The 20506-nt window shown below is 42.5% G+C and overlaps 1 long non-coding RNA gene across 1 annotated transcript in view; it reads left to right on the forward strand.

Annotated features, from left to right (window-relative positions):
* The window catches only part of LOC120620549 (uncharacterized), a 41098-nt gene that overhangs the window by 283 nt on the left and 20309 nt on the right, over nucleotides 1-20506 (forward strand). Inside the window, exon 2 of the long non-coding RNA XR_005657933.1 lies at nucleotides 10607-10675. This is a non-coding gene — a long non-coding RNA (uncharacterized LOC120620549). The remainder of the gene's footprint in view (nucleotides 1-10606; nucleotides 10676-20506) is intronic.

Consider the following 20506-nt stretch of genomic DNA (forward strand, 5'->3'; position numbering starts at 1 on the left):
CGAGGCATTCGGGTCAAGGTGTTGGTTCCCAAACTGGACAGTACACTGAGAGTCAGGAGAAACCGTAGAGAAGCAGGCCACTCCACATGGGTAGGTGGCAGGATTAACGAGGGAACTTTGGAGGCTTGTCTTGGGCGCCTCAAGACGAGTGGATCTGTTCACTACCCGCCAGAATCTTAAAAGTGTCTGCAGAGCCCTTAACTAGGTTCAGCCATGTACCCAGTCCAGGTGGTCTCAACACCACAATGCTCTTAAGGCTGCTTCTAGAAACATCTCTCGCTGTGGGAATGGGGGCAGGGGCGGGAATGGGGAAGAGCCCCCAGTTGCCCGGGATCAGCTCGCTGGTCAACTGGTGGTCACATCCTTTTGATGACCTCTAACAGAAGGCAAGAGCTCTGGCTCCTGCAGCCTTTGGGTCTATCCCTAATCTATGGGGACTTTTATTCACCAAATACTTAGTAAGCACCTGCTGTGTGTTTAACACTGTCAGGCATTAGGGATGGAACAGTGAGAAAAACCAAGAGTGGTCTCTGCCCTCCAGGAGATCAGGGTCTCCTGGGGGAAGGAGACATTGAACTAATTATCACACAGATAAATGGAGAAGGATGATGACATTATATGCCCTGCAGGAGAGCACATGGAGCTATATGAGTGGGAGTTCTCACTTTGCAGGCATAAGGAAAAAAGTATCTGAAATAAGAGTAAGAGGGCTCCTGGGGTTTGTGGGGTGGTACAGACATGGAGATGGGGAGGAAAAGAAAAAATAATTATTTCTTGTCGACATTATTATGTCTTGAGTGAAAGGCAGGGCAGACAGTCCACAACCTACCAGGGCTGTCTCTGGAGTTTGAACTGTATTCAAAGTCTAACATGGTTACCTTCACAAATCTCTCATAAAACTACATTTAGAAGCGTCTTGAGAGCTAATTTGTTAAATATACTTGCAGAAGGTAGATGAGAGGACAGATTAAATCTTATTACCCCTTTTCGATGAGAAACACTGGAGCCCTGCTCAGCTATGAGAACAAGAGAGGAAAATTAATTCTTGTTGAATGCATTTATTCTCTCATATCTGTTGTGCTTCTTCCCCAACCAAGTGAGTGCAGGATCTGACACAAAAACTGTCCATTTTGTATTCCCTCGACACTGTTGATTTAAATAAAGAAGGTGCTCTGTGGTTACTGCTGTGTTTTTACATAGAGTCGATGGTTTCTGGGTCTGAGATATTGCATAAATCCTTAGTCACAGAGTCCTGAGATAGAGTCACCTGTGATAGGACAATGAGTCTTAACTCTAGTCTGTGTCTTGGTCCTAAAGGAATGATGCTTCAGAGCTGGATCCAGCACATTAGTTCACTTTTGCTGTTTTGATCAGCTCTCTGCCTGCAGTAGACAGTGAAATCCAATGGGGATGGGTCAGTTAAACACTTAGATACAAGGCTTATTCTATGAACACATAATAGCTATTAATTACATTTCCTCCAAGGAGCAAAAGGGCATGTACGGTCAATGCCGTAGTAATACTGTATGATATTATACTAAGATATTAATAAACCAGCCTTTCCTGATGACTTAGGTGGGCAGCAGGTTGGGGAAGGACTCTGAGTGGGCCACAGCATTGATCTGTACACAGGAGAAAACTTTATCTTCATGTATGGGCTCTCAGGAGGGACAATGGTTATAAGGTCATACATGTCAGATATGAATCTGAAGGGGTTTTTAATGTCCCATGGACCTCACAGTAGTGGTGTGTTCAGGTGGAAATGAAGAGTAAGACTGCTGTTTAACATACCGAGTAAAAATTCCGGGTGGTATTGATATGGAGCGAAGCATTAGGACATGTCCCAGTGGCTCAGTGGCAAGAGGTGATATGTATGTGCACATGCTATATTAAAGGGCCAACTTCTGGATTTGAGGCTAATAATAACAATAATAATAACCTAATGTATTTTAACTGTATAGAATGGTTGCTTTTTAGAAATTACTCCATGGGCATGGCATTTTAGTCAGTATATTAAAATTTTTCCTGTATCTTTCCTATGGCTAATGGTTTCTGTAAGAAAAGACCAATGATTTCTCTCTAAAATGTTGCTTCAGGGTGCAGAGGCCTTTATAAGTCATGTTTTCAACTCACAGGAAAATTTTATAGTTCAAATCTAGATTACATTAAATGTGGGCTTGGTAATGGAGTTAAAGTTAAATAAAGTTCCAACTTTCCTTAGTTTGTAGTGTTCAGGAGGTCCCTGTGCTATATTAAAGTAGAAGAATGGTCAGGATTGGGTGTAATAAGGAACATATAAGGATAAACTATTGCGATGTAGAGAGGGGTGCATCAGGCTCATATAATGCTTCGGTTGGTGGCAGAACCAATATTATGGGTTGGATTATGTCCCTCAAAAATATATGTTGAAAACCCTAATCTTTGGTACCTAGGAATGTGACCTTACTTAAAAATAGGGTCTTTGCAGATATAATTAAGATGAGGTCATACTGGATTACAGAAGCCCCTAAATTCCATGACTGGTATCCTTAGATGACCACGTGAAAGCAGAGACACAGGGAGAAGACAGCTGTGTGACAGTGGAAGCAGAGGTTGGAGAAAGAACTCCAAGGATTGCTGGTAACCTCCAGAAGCTAGAAGAGGCAAGGAAGGATCCTCCCCTACAGGTTTCAGAGAGACTATGGCCCTACTGACTTCTTGATTTTGGACTTCCAGACTCCAGTCTGTGAGACAATACATTTCCGTTGTTTTTAAGCCACCTAGTTTGTGGTACTTTGTTATGGCAGCCTTAGAAAACTAATACAACCAGAGCATAATTTTGGGGGTCCAACGCAAAATGAAAATGCAGGGGCCTTGTTAAAAAATCAAGAATTTCGAGACCATGACAGAAGATTATTAAACCAAGCTGGGGGCTCTTCTGAGCTCTGGGCCCTGTGTTTGCAACTTTCCAGTTTGCAAGCCTGTGAAGCTGGCTCTGGTTGCTGGGTTCTTAAAGTGCTAGATCCCACTTTGGCATGCAGAAAGTTGTTGAAATGGATTATTACAATGTGCACCAATTAACCATAGGAAACCCAAAGCCACTCACTTCTTTTTTTCGATGAATGGCTGTGTATGTCACACTAGCGACAAACAGAATGGCAAGAACTCCTATGAGAATCCCGAGACCTATCACTGTTTTTAGGAGAGCAGATGACCTCTGCATTTCTGTTTCTGTTTAAAAAAATTGTCCTATTATTAAGAGCCTGTTCCAGCTGCTCTGGGTCCCTGGCAAGTTTCCCATGCAGGCGCTAGTGAATATTAATTATGGAAATGAAATGTACATTTAACCCAAGAAAGTGCTCACTGTAGTGAAATCTCGAAGGGCAAGTCGTTGAAAGCCGATTTACTAAACGACCTATTTGCCAAATGACCCATCTGCCAAATGACCAATTTGCTAAAAGCCAATTCCCTGAAAATCAGTTAGTAGGATGTCCAGCTTATCAATCAGTAACTGACAGTCAAACACACCTTACCCCAGGCTCCTGACGTGCTCTGGGACAGGAGTAGGGCCCATTAGTTGTTGTAAAACTTTAAAACTTAAAAAAATATAATCTGGTGAATTGATCATTCTTAGTTTTCTGCAAAATGGCCTGCTTCTTCTAAGTTCACAGGAAGATTGTGAGCAGTGGCTTGGAAGAAGGGAAAAGAGTGCAGGAAGCTTCTTTGTACTTAGTTTTAATTGAGTGTGGTTGCTCTAGCATGTGATGAGATCATTGGGCATTATCCATGTCTCTCCTGGCAGAAGAAAAGCTGGCCAGTGTTCGCAAACAATGGAATTCCCAGAGATGATCTCTTTCTTACTTTATATTGCCCAGATTTAAGATTTTGAAATCTTAATAATTAGCAACCTCATTTATGGGAACCCCTGCCCCTTTTTTTTTCTGCAATGAGTGGAATGGTAAGGCTTTGTTGTTCCCCTATGAGCTGCTTTTTTTTCTAGGCACCAGCATGCACAGAGTTGATGAAGGAAGGCTGATTTTCCTTATCTACAAGGGACATCTGGGGGCAGACTGCACAAGACTTCTGAGGATCAGAAGGATTATTGTCTGACTTCCTTTATGGAGAGCCTTCCCTTTGCCCCTGAGGCACTATATAAAATGTCACCAGCACTTCTAGGGTTTCCCTACTTCCTGCTGTCTTTAGAGCTGCTGATATCTTGTTCTGGGGGCACTGAAGTTGCTGGGAAACAAGATTATTCTGCTTGATTCCACCTCCCCCACCGGGAGACTCCATTATGAATCCTCTGTATCTCATGACAGAACAGAACACACCACCAATTTCCTGGTGGTTGCTTTTGTATTTCACCTGGCTGCTGGTCATAAGAGTCCACAAGCATTTCCTGGGTGACTGCCAGGGAGTCGGTGTGGGGTTCGGGGGTAATCTCCAGGAGCTTACACATGAGTGGGTAGATGTGGATGCTGTCAAAAGGCTTAGCCAGGTGATTTTTCTTGAAATCTGGGCTGAAAGCTCTGACTATGGTCTTCGTGTCCATGTGGACGTTATCAAAGCCATGATCTCCTTTGTTGAAATATATTATAATTTACTGAAAAATAATAATAACAAAAGCCATTTTAGATTCTACTCTGCAGAAAACTGCCCCTTGGTTAATATAATGCTTGTTGGATCCATGAAATCTTTGAAAATTTAAATGACCAGGAAAGGCACTGCTCCCTGGGGTGGCAGAGAGAAAAGCAAGGGATGAAAGATCTTTAAGAGGAAGTAAAGAAAGCTTACCCATTAGAAACAGCAAGAAGATAATAATAACAATACTCAATAACAATAAGCTCAAACATCAAGCACTTATTACATACTGTGAATTGTTCTGAATGCTTTATAAATAGATGTTAACTCCTTTTACCCTTATAACTGCCCAGCGAGAGCACTGTTATCATCATCTCCATTTTGTGGATATGAAAACTGAGGAACCTGTCTTGAGTCATGTAGTAGCAAGTGTTGGAGCAGGTATCTGAACCCAGACTTTCTGGTTCTAGAGCCACTGTTTCTCATGGCAAGTGTGTGTGTGTGTATATAAAAATTTTTTTTGGTGGGGGGAGGTTTGGAGAGGAGGGAGTAAGGACTGTAGGTAATTGCTTAATCAATGATGCCAGGTAGGTTTTTGTCTGTGTCTTTTTTCAAATGACTAAGTAACACCCTTCATAGCACTTTATATTTTCTGAGGACCAACAGATATTCTAGCATGAAAGAAGAGTGATGCTCTGTACTTTGGAAAGTTGGTCTCATATTTGGCCTGGCTAAAGAAACTAGTCCAATGGCCTTCAAAGCCATGGGGCAGCTCATCAAGACCAAGTACCCAAGTGATGGCCTTATATGGTTTGCAAGCTCCTTAGTCCCTGAAGAGAGAAGGGTAGCATCCACTCTACTTTGCACCTCAAGGCAAGCAGATGGGAATCTGAGGCATGTACTCAGTGAGATTTGCTGAGACCCAAAGGATTTTCTGTCTCATTGTCAGTTTGCTGGAAGATTAAATTGATCACAGCCTCCTATCCCCTCAAACTATCTGATTGGTTACGTTGGAAATGTGTTTATCATTCAATGCCTTCACATTACTCTCAACCTGTTACATCATGAATCAGGTTTACAAAGAGGCCACTGACTGTGGAATCTTTCCTTTTCGAGAGCTTAGTTTTGGGCACACATCCTCAGTATTCTGAGCCACTTGAGGGATTACAAAGTATAAATCATTGCATTTACTATGATTGTTTCCATCAACATTAGACAATAGCTTCATGAGTTTTCCCATACCTCTTATACTCTGGACTTATAGCAAGAGAGTATATAGATCACAAACATAATTATAATGTTTGGTTCCTGTCCATAGCCTTAGACAGGAGTTCTTCAAGCTATATCTGGGATGGTCTTCTGTCATGTGATGTTTAAGCATCGCCTTCATCTTTGTTCTGCCGTGAATTACAGTTTGGTAGTTAACAAAAACCACACTACTTCGCTTATGTCTGGCAATTAGCATTGACTTTAGTATTTTCTTCTTTAGACTAGTCTTTTTAATGACAGCTTGGTTAAACTATAATTCATATACTATACGATCTACCCATTTCAAATGTACAGTTCAGTAATTTTTAGTATAATCACAAAGTGATACAACTATCACCACAATCAATTTTAGAACATTTCCATCATCCCCAAAAGAAACCCTGTAGCTTTCAGCAGTCACACCCCATTTGCCCCCAACTCTTCCCCACCCTCAGTCCTAGACAACCACCAATCTATGTTCTGTATCTATAGATTTGCCTATTCTAGACTTTTCATTTAGATGGAAGCATACAATATGTGGTCTTTTCTATTTAACTTCTTTCACTGGGTATAATGTTCTCGAGATTCATTCAAGTTGTAGCATGTATCACTTCTTCATTCCTTTTAATGGCTACATAATATTCCACTGTACCGATATACCTACCATAGTTGTTTATCTGTCAGTTGATAAAAATTTGGGTTCTTTCTGCTTTTTGGTTATTATGAATAATACTGTTATGAGCATTTGTGTATAAGTTTTTGTGTTAACAGGATTGCTTTTTTTTTTTCTTTGATATGTGTGAAGGGGAACCAGCAGGTGCTTTGCGGTGTAGCATGTGTGTCTGGCGTGTGTGCATGTGTGTGTGCGTGCATGAATCTCCTGGTGATCTGTGCATAATAATCAAGCATGCAAGCTTGGGTTCGGACCTCAGCTTTTTGACACTTCTAATGTCAAATCACTTCTCTCTAGCTCTGATTTTTTTCTTGTTACAATGGGAAAGATAAGAGCATCTATTTTTAGGGTTGTTGGGAAGACAAAAATAAAATAACTCATGTTAAGTTTTTAGCACAGCACTGGGCCTGGTCAGGGATGTTTGTCATTGTTATTGCATAATGGTAATGTGGGGAAGGGGAGGTTCAGGGAGATGGGGAACACTTAGAAAACAATGGGTTACAACTCATTGTGTGTGCACTTATGTTTTAATGTTTTTCAGAATTGTCCTTCCCTAGTGGCTGGCTCCCAGATCCAAAATTACTGTATTCATTTTAGAATCAACCCACCCCATTGATGTTATAACCAGAGTTGGCATACATCAGGATTGACAGGACCTGCTTGTGCTTAGCAAAATGGAAGCATTTTGGAAATTCCTCCTTGTAGACGTTGAGGTGTGGGTCTGCATTCTTCAGCGCCTGGCAAAGGGCTTTCTCTTGCCCCAGTTTGAGCAGGAGCATCCCAAAGCCTTTGTAGTCCATGATATTAAACTTGACTAAGTCCCTGAACCTGATGTAGTTGGTCAAGATGGTCTCAGTGACATTGGGCTTCTTCTTTACTCTGGTCATGCCATGGTCTGATGTGATGATGACACTGAGGTGCTTAGTCAAGCTGTGCCTCTCAGTGGGTTCTACCAGGTACCCAATGGTTCTGTCAATTTGCTGGATAATCACTCTTCTGTTTTCCATCTTGGGCCCAAATTGGTGTCCATATTTGGCTTTCTGGCTTTCCATAGTACAGGGTCATGAAGTCAGTCTTCCTTAGTGAGCCAGTTCACGACAGTATCAATGTTCTCCCTCCACTCTGTCTTGTTGCTGTCTAGGGGAGTGTAAGACTCCACCAGGGACCTCTGGACAGCTTCACCTTTATATTTAGCACCTCCTCTGGGATAGTAGAATGACACCATCTTCCTCCCCTGCAAGCACAAGAAGAAAATTCCATAAGAGAGATTTCTCATAATAAGCAAAGACCAACTTACTTACATCCCTGCCCTTGTTGAGAGGCTGAGAAAACACATGGACTTTAGAGTCAGATGGGGTTGGATTTCATTCCCGGCTTCGCCAGGATCTCATCAAATCTAAAATACTGTTTGTTGTGAGATGCGCCATATTTTATGCACTAATAGGAAGGAAAATGTTGCCAATTAAATCACGACACTACAGTTATTGGAAGAAGTACTCTAACTTCAGAGATGGCAAAATGAAAAAAAAAAAATAAGTTCCTTAGAATGGAGAGAAAATGATACTTTCTAAGTTGGTGATGGTGGGTAAGTTAATTTCATATGCTTCAGTGTTTTTACATGTAAAATGACAAAAAGTTGTGATTTTTTGTGAGGATTGAGCCAGATCACTTTAACATGTTGGGCATCATGTTTCAGCACGTAGTAGGTACTCTTTGCCTCCAGTTAGAATAAACCACCACAATTCTTCCCTAGTTTGTGTAGTGGACTGTTAATATGTTTGCCTGCCCAGCACCCACTTCCCTGTCTGCTGGTTCAGAGCCCCCTGACTTTCCCTGGAGACTCTCCTCTCTGCCCTTGTTCCATGCCAGGTTTGGAATGTGTTGGCTCCACATCAGTCTCCAAAAGTGGGATGTGGCTCTAGCCTGGTCACAGAGGACACTGCATCCTCTGGCCATTGTAATTGGTTCAGCCTTGAGCTCATGTCCCAGTCAAAGCCAATGAGGTGTGATTGGGACTTCCCACGGGGCTGTTGGAGAGCAGAGAATCTGCCCTACTGGTTCCCATATCTAAAGCTTATAAAATTTGGGGGTGTTTGTAAGAAGGGGAAACTGCCATCTTATTTCCAGATATCTGCTCAACCACTGGCCTGATAACCTACTCAGAGGCCGAACAATGTGGCAGTTCAAAGTGTGCTCTGATACTGGATTGCCTGGTTATTGCCTTTCTCCACCACTTGGATGCATGTTACTCAAATGCTCTCTACCTCAGTTTCCTCATGAGGTTAGCTTTTATTTTTCCTGGAGAGAGAGAGACAGTGGGCAAGGCAGCATGGTCAGGTGAAGAAAGGGCAATTTTGTTTCCTGCAGGGTACTGAAGGGGAATCTGGAATGTGCCTGTAGACCCCAGGGTTGGGGTCTGTAGAGGGAAGATGAAACTGTGGGCTCCGGTAATGGCAGACATAGCCGCAGCATGGAGCATTGGATTCCTTATGTTAGAGGAATTGGGTAGGTCAGCTATGAAATGTAGCTGAGTCTTGCAAGGCCCCAGCGGGGCCTGCAGTTGCTGCTTGACACTAAGACCCTTGTCATTGGGGCCTGGTGACCTTCACTCCTCTATGTTAGGCCATGGGCAACTAGGCAGGGCAGCAAATTACAACCAACAGGATAAGGGTCACAGCTTCCCCGCAATCTGTCATTGCGGGAGCTGACATCTCTTCTATCACCTTGTCTCCAGAGGGTAAACCAGGGAAGGGTGTGTGTGTGTGTGTCGGAGAGTAGATCATAGGCCATGCTCCTTCCTTCAGGTTGCTGAGGCCACCCGGGGAGGAGAACTTTGACTTGGTTACAAGATGAAGGTTTTACCATAAGCAGAACTGAATCTTCAGGAGTGGGGCTGTTGTAACAACAAGTGACTACAAAGTTGTGAAAATATTCTCAAGTGATCTGCTCCCCAGCAGAAAGGTGATTTTGGGCAAACCTTAGTAAAATTGTTAGGAAAAGAAAATAATTTCCTGTATGCTCACCAATGAGTTAACAAGATGGACACATCTCACTAAACAGATCCTGTTTTTGTAAAGCAGGTCCTTAACCAGGAAGGGGTACACAGTAGGTACTCAACAGATTTTTGGTTCAATGAATGAATGGCCTGCTTACTTGGGGAGCAAGTACTTTCCTTGGTCTCAGCTAATCTTTCACCTTTGAGGGTTATTCTGTGATATTTCCTGTATCTTCCAAGATTTGGATGTTCTATAAAACACTCTAAAGTTCACTAGCTTCAGTAGAACTAAAGGATGGTGGTAGTATGACTGCATTGATTTGGTATGGAGAATAAATGACTGGGAAGAATTTTGGGATAATATCCCCTGGGTTGTTGCAATTTGGTTAACAAATGAGTGGAAAACTATAATCAAAAGTAATGCCAGATCTGCCCATGTATGTTTGAGAGAGAGAAATAGGAAAGCAATTTGGAAGTTATAGGGGATGATATTGGTTCCCCATCCAGATCTCCTTACTTGGCTAATGCGCGCATACCCAATTCTGATGGTGATGGTGTCTGCTAATGTCTCACAGCTGCCCTATGTTCTGGAAAATTACCCTCACCCAAGCGGCTAAGTCCTGCTTTACCTAGGAAGGTGTTCCATACTATTCCTCCATACCCAGCTGACCGTGGCCAGTGATTGACTGATGGAGGACAAAAACCAGCTCCCTGCCTCAGGGTGGGATAACATCGGGGTGCAATTCATGCTCCAGAGTTCCCCATGGGGTGAGGCTGAAGCTGGTCTCCACCTGGGACCACATCAGTGTCAAGCAGCAACCCTCTGTCCTGTTAGGTTTCCTCACTCTCATCTTTTGAGAGCTCTCCTTTAATGTATTACGAGCACTGAATTCCTGCCTCAGGCTCTGCTTTCAGGAACTTGACCTCAGACAAAAGTCTTAATTAATGCTAAAGACTTTGCAAGGCTAAAGGAGCTCTGCTATCCATAGCTATAGGTGAAATACTGTCCCTTCTGCATGCCAGTATTCATTTTCTACTAGGTGATCAGTTTTATTTTCTCTAAAGTGTTTTCCTCAATCTGAAATTATCTTAATTTGTTCACTTATTTGCCATCTATTTCTCTCCTTTAGAATGTAAGCTCAAGGAGATCACAGGCCATGTCGATCTTTTCCTGGGACCTAGAACAGGCTTGACTCACAGTAAGTGCTAACTGTTGATTAAATGTATGTTAAATGAATGCATGAGTCATATTTCCTTTTGTGGGTACAAAAGCCATCCTGTTCTCACTCCTGATTAACTTATGGAAATAGTTACAGAAACATTTTCTCTTTTGGATTCTAGCATCTTATTTGTTATCTCCACAGGTAACACATTTTCCTTTCTGATAATAGAATTTCTATGGTTGCTTTAACTTCCAAATCCTCTAATATTTATTTATTGCATTTCTGATTGGCAATCGACACAATTCTGTTTTCAGCGACGGTACTTTGTTTAACTTACATATAAATTGACTTTGCTCTGAAGAATGGAATTGACTGGAAGGATGACACTTCTAACATTTTGCAGAACATAGTTTGACTGGCTATTTTATTATTTAGAATAAGCTGACATTGGTATTCTGAGGAACTTAGGTAGCTTTGCATATCCAGTTGAGTTCTTGATGTTTGCATGTTAAATTTCAGATGTCCCCAATTTAAAATTGTTTTCTTAGGCTGTTTTCTCAGAACATACTTTTAAAGATATCTCAAGCTGTAGTTTTAGGAAACTATGATTTTTCTCAGTTGGTCCCATGCGAATTTTAAGAGTTGTGCTGCTTTATGAAATTAGCTCCAGAAAGAATGTGTGTGAGCATGCGTGTACACACACACACACACACACACACACACACACACACACACACACGACTTTGTTTATTTGGGACACATGATAATCAAAAGTGCTATTTTCAACAAATACTTCTGAGAAGTAATCTGAGCATTTAATTGGATGCAAAAGAGTTGGTATTTACTATTCTACCCCTTTAATTAGCATAATCAGTGTTTCCAGTAGCCATAGCAATTGGAAAATCGCTAGTTTTATTAGGTTCATTATTCTCCCTTAGTGTAGTGTTGCATCAATGTGACTATTACTCTTAAGTTGCTTCTTTAAAACAAGAGTTGGTACTTCCTACAGGTAAATCCTGACTATTGAGTTTTGTTCAGAGTCCACCAAACTCTTCAGAACCAATAATTAGAGGAAAGGTTTCAGTTTAATTTTGCATTTTGTCTTGTCTGTTCCTTTAGGTGACAGAATTAATTTCACAAGGCGTACATTTTAGGAAGGCCCATGAATGGTTCATCAGGTTGGGAGTATGTGTGGGTTATAGAAAGGAATTAGTTATTCATTCTAGGGAATGATTGAGTGGAAAGAGATGTACTCCATGCATTTGAAATTCAGAAGTCAGAGTTGGTTCTGGGTGTTTTCATTGCTTTGCTGTGCTTGGGAGGAGTCACTGAGCAGAAGGCAGTTAGCTGTCCAAGGTTCTGTTTTCTTCCCCCTCACACCCTTTTTGGAGGTCAGATTATTATTCTTAGAGCCTTTATGATGTATAATAAAGACACAGTTTGGGCCAATATTGGGATGCATTATCTTGCTATTAATGCTCTTCTAGGCAGATGCTGGCACCATTTTGCTCACAGCTCTTCCAAGTTTGGATGCTAGACCTGGCTTACAATGAGAATGATAGCTGTTCTCCCACCCTCTCCCCAAATCCCTTCCTGGTAGTCACCTATCATGGTCCTGTCACAGATTCTTGAAGATCTCACTCAGATCACCCTCTGCCATTTCCTCTTTAATACTCTCTATAGCTTCTCTGGAGACAGGTGAAGCATACCTCTAGGTTTTATGGTTTTCCTGGGTCTTACAGTCATGGTTACTTGCCTTTAATAAAATTAGGACTTCTGAACTTAGAGAAATACCTCAGCCATTGATTATGTTCAGTTATTGGAAGTACTCATTGAAAATTTGAGCCCGTTCTAAATGGAGCCTCTTGGTTTATACCCTGACTATTAGTGAAGTCCTACTGGAATGTGGATATGCTTGTGGTCTGTGAATCACGGACACAAAGGCAGTCAGGAATCCCATCTTTTAGGCATCATCCACCAAGGCTTGTCAATTCTCGTGTATCTTGGTGGATTCTGGCAGCATTAGTGTCACTGAAGGAAAACATTTTAGTCATAGAAAAGGTTCATGCATCAATTTCTACAAAGCTTACCTGGAAGAAACTTGGGAGAAGGATGGATTTTCCCAGAGCTGGATACGGGGCAGACCACCCTCCTACAGTCTTTCACGGCAATGCAGATGTATGGCCCTGAATGGCATATGGGGCCAGCTGGAGTGCTGTTCCTGGGGTGTTGGCCTGGGGCTGGAGGTTTACTTTGATTACAGCAGCTTTTCTGCCAGCCCCTCAGGGAGCTGGCCACTGGCTCTGTCCCGCAGCAGGAGCTGCCAGTGGCTGAATGGGATACACCAATTTGACGTTCACCTGCTAAATGAGCGGTGTGTTGTCAGTCGCCTGGCCCTATACCAGATCCTCTTTTTGCACAACCACTTATGAATTCAGCAAAGAAGAAAAACATTCTGATTATGAATTGAGCAGAAGGAAACAATGTCCTGCAAATAAATGGCAATGAGACAGAACCATGAATAAGAAAAACGATAAGAAAGCAGAATGCTACCAGAGGCCTCGTGCCAGTGAACAAACATCATGGCAAAAGACTAGAGAGGCCCTGGATTTTGAATAGTGAATAAGGAAGATTAGCTAGACCTCTCCAGCAACTAGGCAACTAGAAGACTCACTATGAAATCTATTGCTAAATGTGTTGGCTACAGAGATAATATATCATGGTTAAGAGTTAAGAGTTGCTGAGTCCAGAGTATTTAAGATTCAGCTCTGCCTTACACTAGCTTTGTGACTTTGAGAAGTTATGGTGCTGCTCTGTGCCTCAGTTTACTCATCTGTTAAATGGGCATAATTATAGCACCCATCTTAGAATTGTTATACATTAATATGTGTAAAACACTTAAATCAGTGCCTGGCTCATAGTAAGTGTTATAAGTGTTATTTTTGTGGGAGGACAGAATTTATTTGCATAGTCTATGCCTTAAAGCTTAAAAACATGACAGAGAGGAAGGGATCTAGGGCTTAACAGGGAAAAAATGAACCTGAGGTAGGATAGGATCATTGCCAACCCTCCGTATTTTTCTAGAGCTGCATCGTCCATTATGGTAGTTCCTAACCATGTGTGGTATTTAAATTTAAATTGAAACTAATTAAAGTTAAATATAATTACAATTCAGTTCCTCAGGCTCACTAGCCATATTTCAAGGGCTCAATAACTGCCTGTAGTTAGTGACTTCCATATTGGACAGTGCACAGTTGAACTTGTCCCTCATCACAGAATGTTCCACTGGATAGTTCTGGCATAGAGCTGTAGTGACCAGCTGAAGAAGTGCTAAAATGATTCCGCCTCCATTCATAAGCATGACTAATAGTTTTTGAGCATTTAGTTCTAAGCATCTTACAGGCAATATCTCAGTTAATCCTCCCAATGACCTATGACGCAGGGACTCTGACAATCTTCATTTTACGAATGGGGCAACTCAAGCACAGAGAGGAAGTCATTGCCCAAGGTCATATAGCTGGAGAAGGGCAGGGTGGGCCAAGCTCCTGCTTCAGGAGTGTGAGTATACAGCCTGAGGTTCTGAGCTGCTGGATTACACCACCTTGCAATGTGACATGCATGGAGTGGGCTTGGAGCACAGAGATGAAGTGCCAGGATAGCTTAGGAGCAAAGGCTGATGTCTCGGGGAAGAAGAAAGAGGTCCTATTCTAAAATGACAACTATGGAAGCTCATTGAGAAAATGCAAATCTGGCAACAGGTTTTGGGGCTGGGAGTGAAACACACATCTCCAATTTCTACCTTTTCAAAGCAATAATGAATGGTCATTGGAATCCTTTCAAGCAGATGTTCTCATCAGAGCTTTTCATGGTCTGAAGATGCATTAAATGGTCATCTTCATTCCTAGGGGCTTTTAAGCCAAAGTCTGAGGCAAGTGTATAAACAGATATTTATTAAAAAACTGCTGAGTCCAGACCCTGTGGTGAGCCCTGGAGGTACAATCATGGCTAAGCCCGTCTCTGCCCTCCTAGAGACTTGTCCATTGTTAACAGCTAAAACATAATGAGCATTTCCTCTGTGCGCACTGCTTTTCACGCATCTCTCATTTAATCTTCACATCAACTATATTACATAAGCACATCATCATGATCCCTATTACATGTTTAGGTAAAACATGCTTAGAGAGGTTAAGTCACTTGCCCAAAGTCACACAGCGCCTAACTCCCATCCCACTTGCCTAGGAATGAGAGTCAACAGCCCTGGAAGCCAGCCTAGAGTTTCTGTTGGTACCTGTCTCTGGACTGTGATCCAGAGGGGGAGAACACCATTGTCCCACCACTCAGTCTTGTTCTGTGTGGTCTTGAAGGAGTACTTCCAGCATGTCTCAGTGTTAAACATCATGTTATGAGTGATTCCATGATCTTCAATCCAGCGACCTTGGGGATAAAGAAGGGAAGGTACTGATAAGTTCTATGAACAAATGCTGCTAGGGGTATTAATGTGGTTGTAAGATCACCTTCCCTGACATCCTTTTGGTTGGCCCGTGTCTTCTGGTGGGCTCTCATTCCCAGGTAGCCACCCTGGGGCTTCAGACTTGTTTGTCTGGTGGTATAAATATTGGTAGCCACAAAGGAAGGGCTAATCGCATCTCAGACCTGTCAAAACAGACTTCACAGCCCAGGGGGAAGCTGGTGTTGGCTATGAAAGCTGATGAAGGAGGAAGGAAGTCAGAACATAGGGAAGCCAGGTTATTCTGTGTCCAGGAGCTAAGAGCCTAGAATTTGGACACTTCCTGTGGGATTATTTTTCTTATCTTCTACTTGTGATGATGTGATTCAATATTGAACATCTAGTGGGACGGATTCTCAGCAAACCTCGCAGGATTTCTCCAAGGACTCCCATGGGTTGCGCCATTTGAGGAAACCAATGGAATCAGGAAGGCTCTCTAGACATGGATGGGTGTAGACTTATTTCTGTCTACTTGAGGGAGGAAGGTGGATGTTGGGGAATGTGAATAAGCTAGATTGTTCCTGAATACATAGGAGTTGAAAAGTATAAAAAAAAAACAAACCTGTGATCTTACCAGGGAAAAGGGAAGTGCACGTGGGGGGCAGTCTAAGGGAAGAACTGAGCGCCTTCTTCCCCCGCCTCCTAGAAGAGAAAGACTCTGGGTGACCCTACTGACTGTAACAAGATAGTGACGATTTTTCTAATGTCTAAGGTAAACTGAGGCAGGACGTTGCTGGTCATGGGAACAGAGTAGGGAAAAGCTCTCTGCTGGGTCAGAGTTGCCACCAGGCTGCTGGTGGGTAAAGTAAAGTCCCCCTAAGGTGGCCAAGGCTTTCAACTGGGAAGAAACAAAAACAGTAGTTGCTATAAAGCTTTAAATAGCTGTTTCCACTTTGTAGGTAGGCCAGGCAGCCAACCACATGCTGGGTCACTAGAAAGTTGTGCTGCTGCCAGGGATTGGGGCCTTGAAGTGTCAAGATTCCTAGTCAGGGATCAAATCAGACCGTTGGCAGGGGAAGGGCAGAGATCTAGAGTTCGTGAGAGCTGGGTGCCAACCCCAACTTAGCTATTGAACTTGATGTGTGAACTTGAACAAGCCCTTAATTCTCCTGGCCTTGGTTTGCCTGTGTAATGGGGTGGGGCTTATGTGAGGCAATAGTGGTACCCATTTACCATCATGCCATACGCCAGCACCTCTCCCAAGTCCTTTAGGGATATTCATTCATATAATTCTCCCAATAACCCTGCAAGTGGCTATTATTATAGTCTGCTTTAGCGATTTCCCCCTTTACAGGAAACTGAGGCACAGAGTTTGCTCAAGGTCATGAGGCAGAGCTGGGCTTTCAACCTGGGAGGTTAGCCTGTTATTTTATTCAGATAAAATTCACATAACTTAAAATTAAACATAAACATTTAAAAAATATTTATTTTTTTCTTTTCTCTTTTTTAACCATTAACATTTTAAAACATACAATTCGGTGGCATTTTGTGCAGTCGCATTATTGTGTAATAACACCTCTGTCCAGTTCCAAGACATTTTCATCACCCCAAAAGGAGACCCTGTATTTGTTTGCCCCCTGGTGGCCACAAATCTACTTTCTGTCTCTATGGATTTGTCTGTTCCAGACATTTCATAGAAATGAAGTCATGCGATATTGACCTTTTGTCTCTGGTTTCTTTCACTGAGCATAATGTTTTCTAGGTTCATCCATTCTGTAACATGTACTTCATTCCTTTTTATGGCCGAATAATATTTCATATCTGAAGAGACCAGAATGTGTTTCTCCATTCATCAGCCGATGAACATTTGGGTTGCTTCCACTTTTTCGGTTACTGTGAGTAATGCTACTATGAGCATTCATGTACAGGTATCTGTTAGAGTCTCTGCTTTTAATTCCTTTGGATAGATACCTGTGAGTAGAATTGCTGGGTCTTATGGTAACTCTATGTTTAAGTTTTTGAAGAATTGCCAAACTGTTTTCCACAGTGGCTGCACCATTTTACATTCCCAGCAGCAATGTCTAGGGTTCCAATTTCTCTACATCCTTGCCAACACTTATTATTTTCTTTTTCTTTTTCTTTTCTTTCTTTCTGTTTTTTTTTTGATTATGGCCAACTAGCAGTTAGTGAAATGGTGTCTCTTTGACCTGTGTTTCCCAATGCCTGATTGATGTTGGGCATCTATAGCTGGTGCTCTTATTCTCTCTGTTATCCGGTCTCTCAGGAGTGAGGATTGAATACCTCGAGTGGGAGCACTTTGTTACAGGTAGGTTGAGGCTGTAATGAGCAAGAACCTTTTAAGCCTCGCAAATGAATCATGGCATCCTTCTGAAGTCTACAACGAGACCTCTTCTTGTTATAGTGCCTGAGCTTTCTCATGGCTGAGCCATGCCACATCCCAGCAGATGAAATGGAAGCACAGAGATAATTTATCCAGGGAGTAGCTCGACTTTGCCTTTTCTTAAGCCTGCAGTATCCTGGATTCTGTTTTATCTTTATGCCCAGTAGAAAGCAAATCACCTGGGGATAACAAACATCTGCCATTTCACCTATTCAAGTGTTTCTCCATGGTATTTTCTACCACCAGCATTAGAATCAATTGAGTTGCTTGTTGCACAGATTCCCTTGTCCCTATTCTAGCTCTAGCTGAATCTGTACCTCTGAAATGGGGTCTGGGAGCCTGCATTTTAATAAACTCTCTAGGTGGTTTTAGTGCCCACTAACATGATAGAACCATTGGTTGAGGAGCTCTTAGTCATTCACACATGCATGTTAGTCATTAACCTACATGCATTAATTCTGTCAGATTACCCATAATTCTGAAATGCAGAAGCCCTCCTGAGGGACTGGGGGAGGGCAGGCAGCCATCAAAACCTCGCTCACTGCAGTATCTGGGAAAGCTTGGGGGTCCAGAGCCACTGGGAGGACTTGGGAGGAGTAACTGGAGGAAGCTGCGGGCACAGACTTCCCCCTGCTGCACCTTAAGGATGCTACTTGGGTGTCCTGGGACTCAGGGGTCAATTATAATTTCAGTTAAGTAGACTAGCCTGGTAACCAATCATAGAATCCATTTTCCCCTCAAAGTAATGTTACCCAAGTTTCAAACAACTAAGCTAAAATGAGCTCAGGGAGCATGACCCTTCCATTCTGTGGCACGGCTAGTCCCAGTAATTGCACAAAAGGAACCATCTCTGTGGTATTTGGGTTATTTCCACCCTGACACTTAAATGCATGTTCTAAATCCAACCAGCAGCTGGGGACCACTAATGACCTAGCAGAGGTTTCCACGGCCCCTTTGATTCTTCCTTCCTGCTGCTCAAACTTCTTTATCCCGGTCAAGGGCCAGTCCGGGAATGTGGGCAAAACAAGACAGAGGAGAGGAAGAGCTAAGGAACAAACAGCTGCAGGGAGCAACATTCACAGTTTTACTTAAATTGCATTTTCTACTCTGGAGACAACCAGAGACCTGGCTGGAAAAACTATGTGAAGGCGACACTGTTGGCTGTGCCTGGAGTTCCAAAAGCTGCACAGGAGCGGGTTTCACTTGGGTCAGAGGGTGCTGCCCTCCCTGTAGTACGATACTGTAGAAAGAGGGCTGGACTCAGAGGTGGGACACCCGGATTTGGTCTTGGCTCTTGTAAGCCCTCGGTCTTTCTCTCGGCCTCAAGTTTCCTTCTTTGTAAAACAAGCCAGATGAATTTCCAAGGGCCTTTCTAGCTCTGTCATTCTGAGAGTCTGTCATCCATTTCATTTCAATGTCTGGTGATGTGGGTAATTATGCAAGTTAAACAGGAAATAGGATGAGCTCTCCTCGTGAATGAGATTCCTGCTGCTTGCTAATTATGCTTTAATCAGGGTACAATGCAGCCACCCACACCAAATCAGATGCGGCAAGGTGTTGGTAAATTCACCCAGCGGAGCTTTCAGGTCTGGGAATGAACCCAGATGGATTCAGCTCCTCTTGGCTCCCAGGGACTGACTGACATTTATTTCTCAAGTACTTGCAGAGTAAGTTTAGGAAACCATGAAGTTCAAAGTTTGGTCCTAATGTTTCTTTTCTCCCTCCCTTCCTCAAATATTTTGAGCCAAATGCTATTCTTTATTGTCTCCTGTACTAATAATCTAGGGGGCAGGAGAGAGAGAGAGTTAAAAATAGGAAGAACATGTCCTGGAGTGCCTGTAGTGTTCATGAGTACCCTTTCTTAGAAGCCCCCTACTCATAGGCCCTACTGAAATGCAGGTTTAGGCATCAGATTTGGACCATGTGACATCTCCTTCCCATATTCAGTTGGTTGGCCAGAAACCCAATTCTCTCTCTCTCTCTCTCTCTCTCTCTCTCAAGACTTGAATCAAGAGACATAGCAACTAATCAGTCGGTGGGTTCTGCTGTCTAGCATGGTAGACCATGAGTGAAAAGGGGAAACTGGTTTCCGGTGAGAAAAGCAAAGAAAGTCCATGCGATTGATGAGAGAGACCACTGGGCTTCCGAGAGCCAGAAAGAGGAAGTTTCCATTCTCTAAATGCTTCTAATTTGGTTCCCATATCCATGAGTTTGCCTGCGGTCCTTTTCCTTGAGCTAGCATGAATTTCTGTTTTTTATAATTGTCATTTCCTAACATGGTTGAGAGTGGGGCTGTGCCTCATTTATTTTGGTATCTCCATGGCATAGAGCATAAGCCTTTACCCTTAGTAGGCATTCAACAAATGCTTATTGACTTTAATTGAACAAATTCCCTCCTAACCCCTGCCCTATTTGCAGACAGCCAGGTATGATCTGAACAAGTAGGAAGCAGAACTTGATTTAGTCTGAAGTTGATTGGGAAAAATACTTTAGTGGGGTTAAAATAAACCATGCTATAACTTAATAACTCAATAAGATCATCTCCCTCCCCAAACATTTGCTCTGTTCCTACCTACTAATTTTCAGGTGGAACAGTATATATTTGCAAATAGTCCATTTGGTCATAGACAGACTTTTATGCATTCACTTATTAGACAGCAATTTGAGGACCTACTATGTGTTGTTCGCTAATTCCTTTGAACGTACCATATACACTATAAACATATCTTCACTTTCCTTTTGATTTGCGAGGTCCAGTTCTTCATTAAGTTTGCATTCCCAAAACCAAAGAAGAAAATGTCTTATTCACCAGCTAGTCTGAAATCAGTGCGGAAGAACAGCTGCCAGATCAGGTCAACCAACCACCTTAAATCAAGCTAATGATCCAATCTTGAGCAGACAAACTCATTCAAAATCACAGCCAAGGCACTGATGGAAAAACAGCCCCCAGTGGGGCTCAAGTCTACAACCCAGAGTGCCACCCATTGATAATCCACTGGACCCATAACAAAAGTATTGA

The sequence above is a fragment of the Pteropus medius genome, unplaced genomic scaffold (genome assembly GCF_902729225.1).
Source record: "Pteropus medius unplaced genomic scaffold, Ma_sr-lr_union100, whole genome shotgun sequence".
Classification (NCBI taxonomy): Eukaryota; Metazoa; Chordata; class Mammalia; order Chiroptera; family Pteropodidae; genus Pteropus; species Pteropus medius.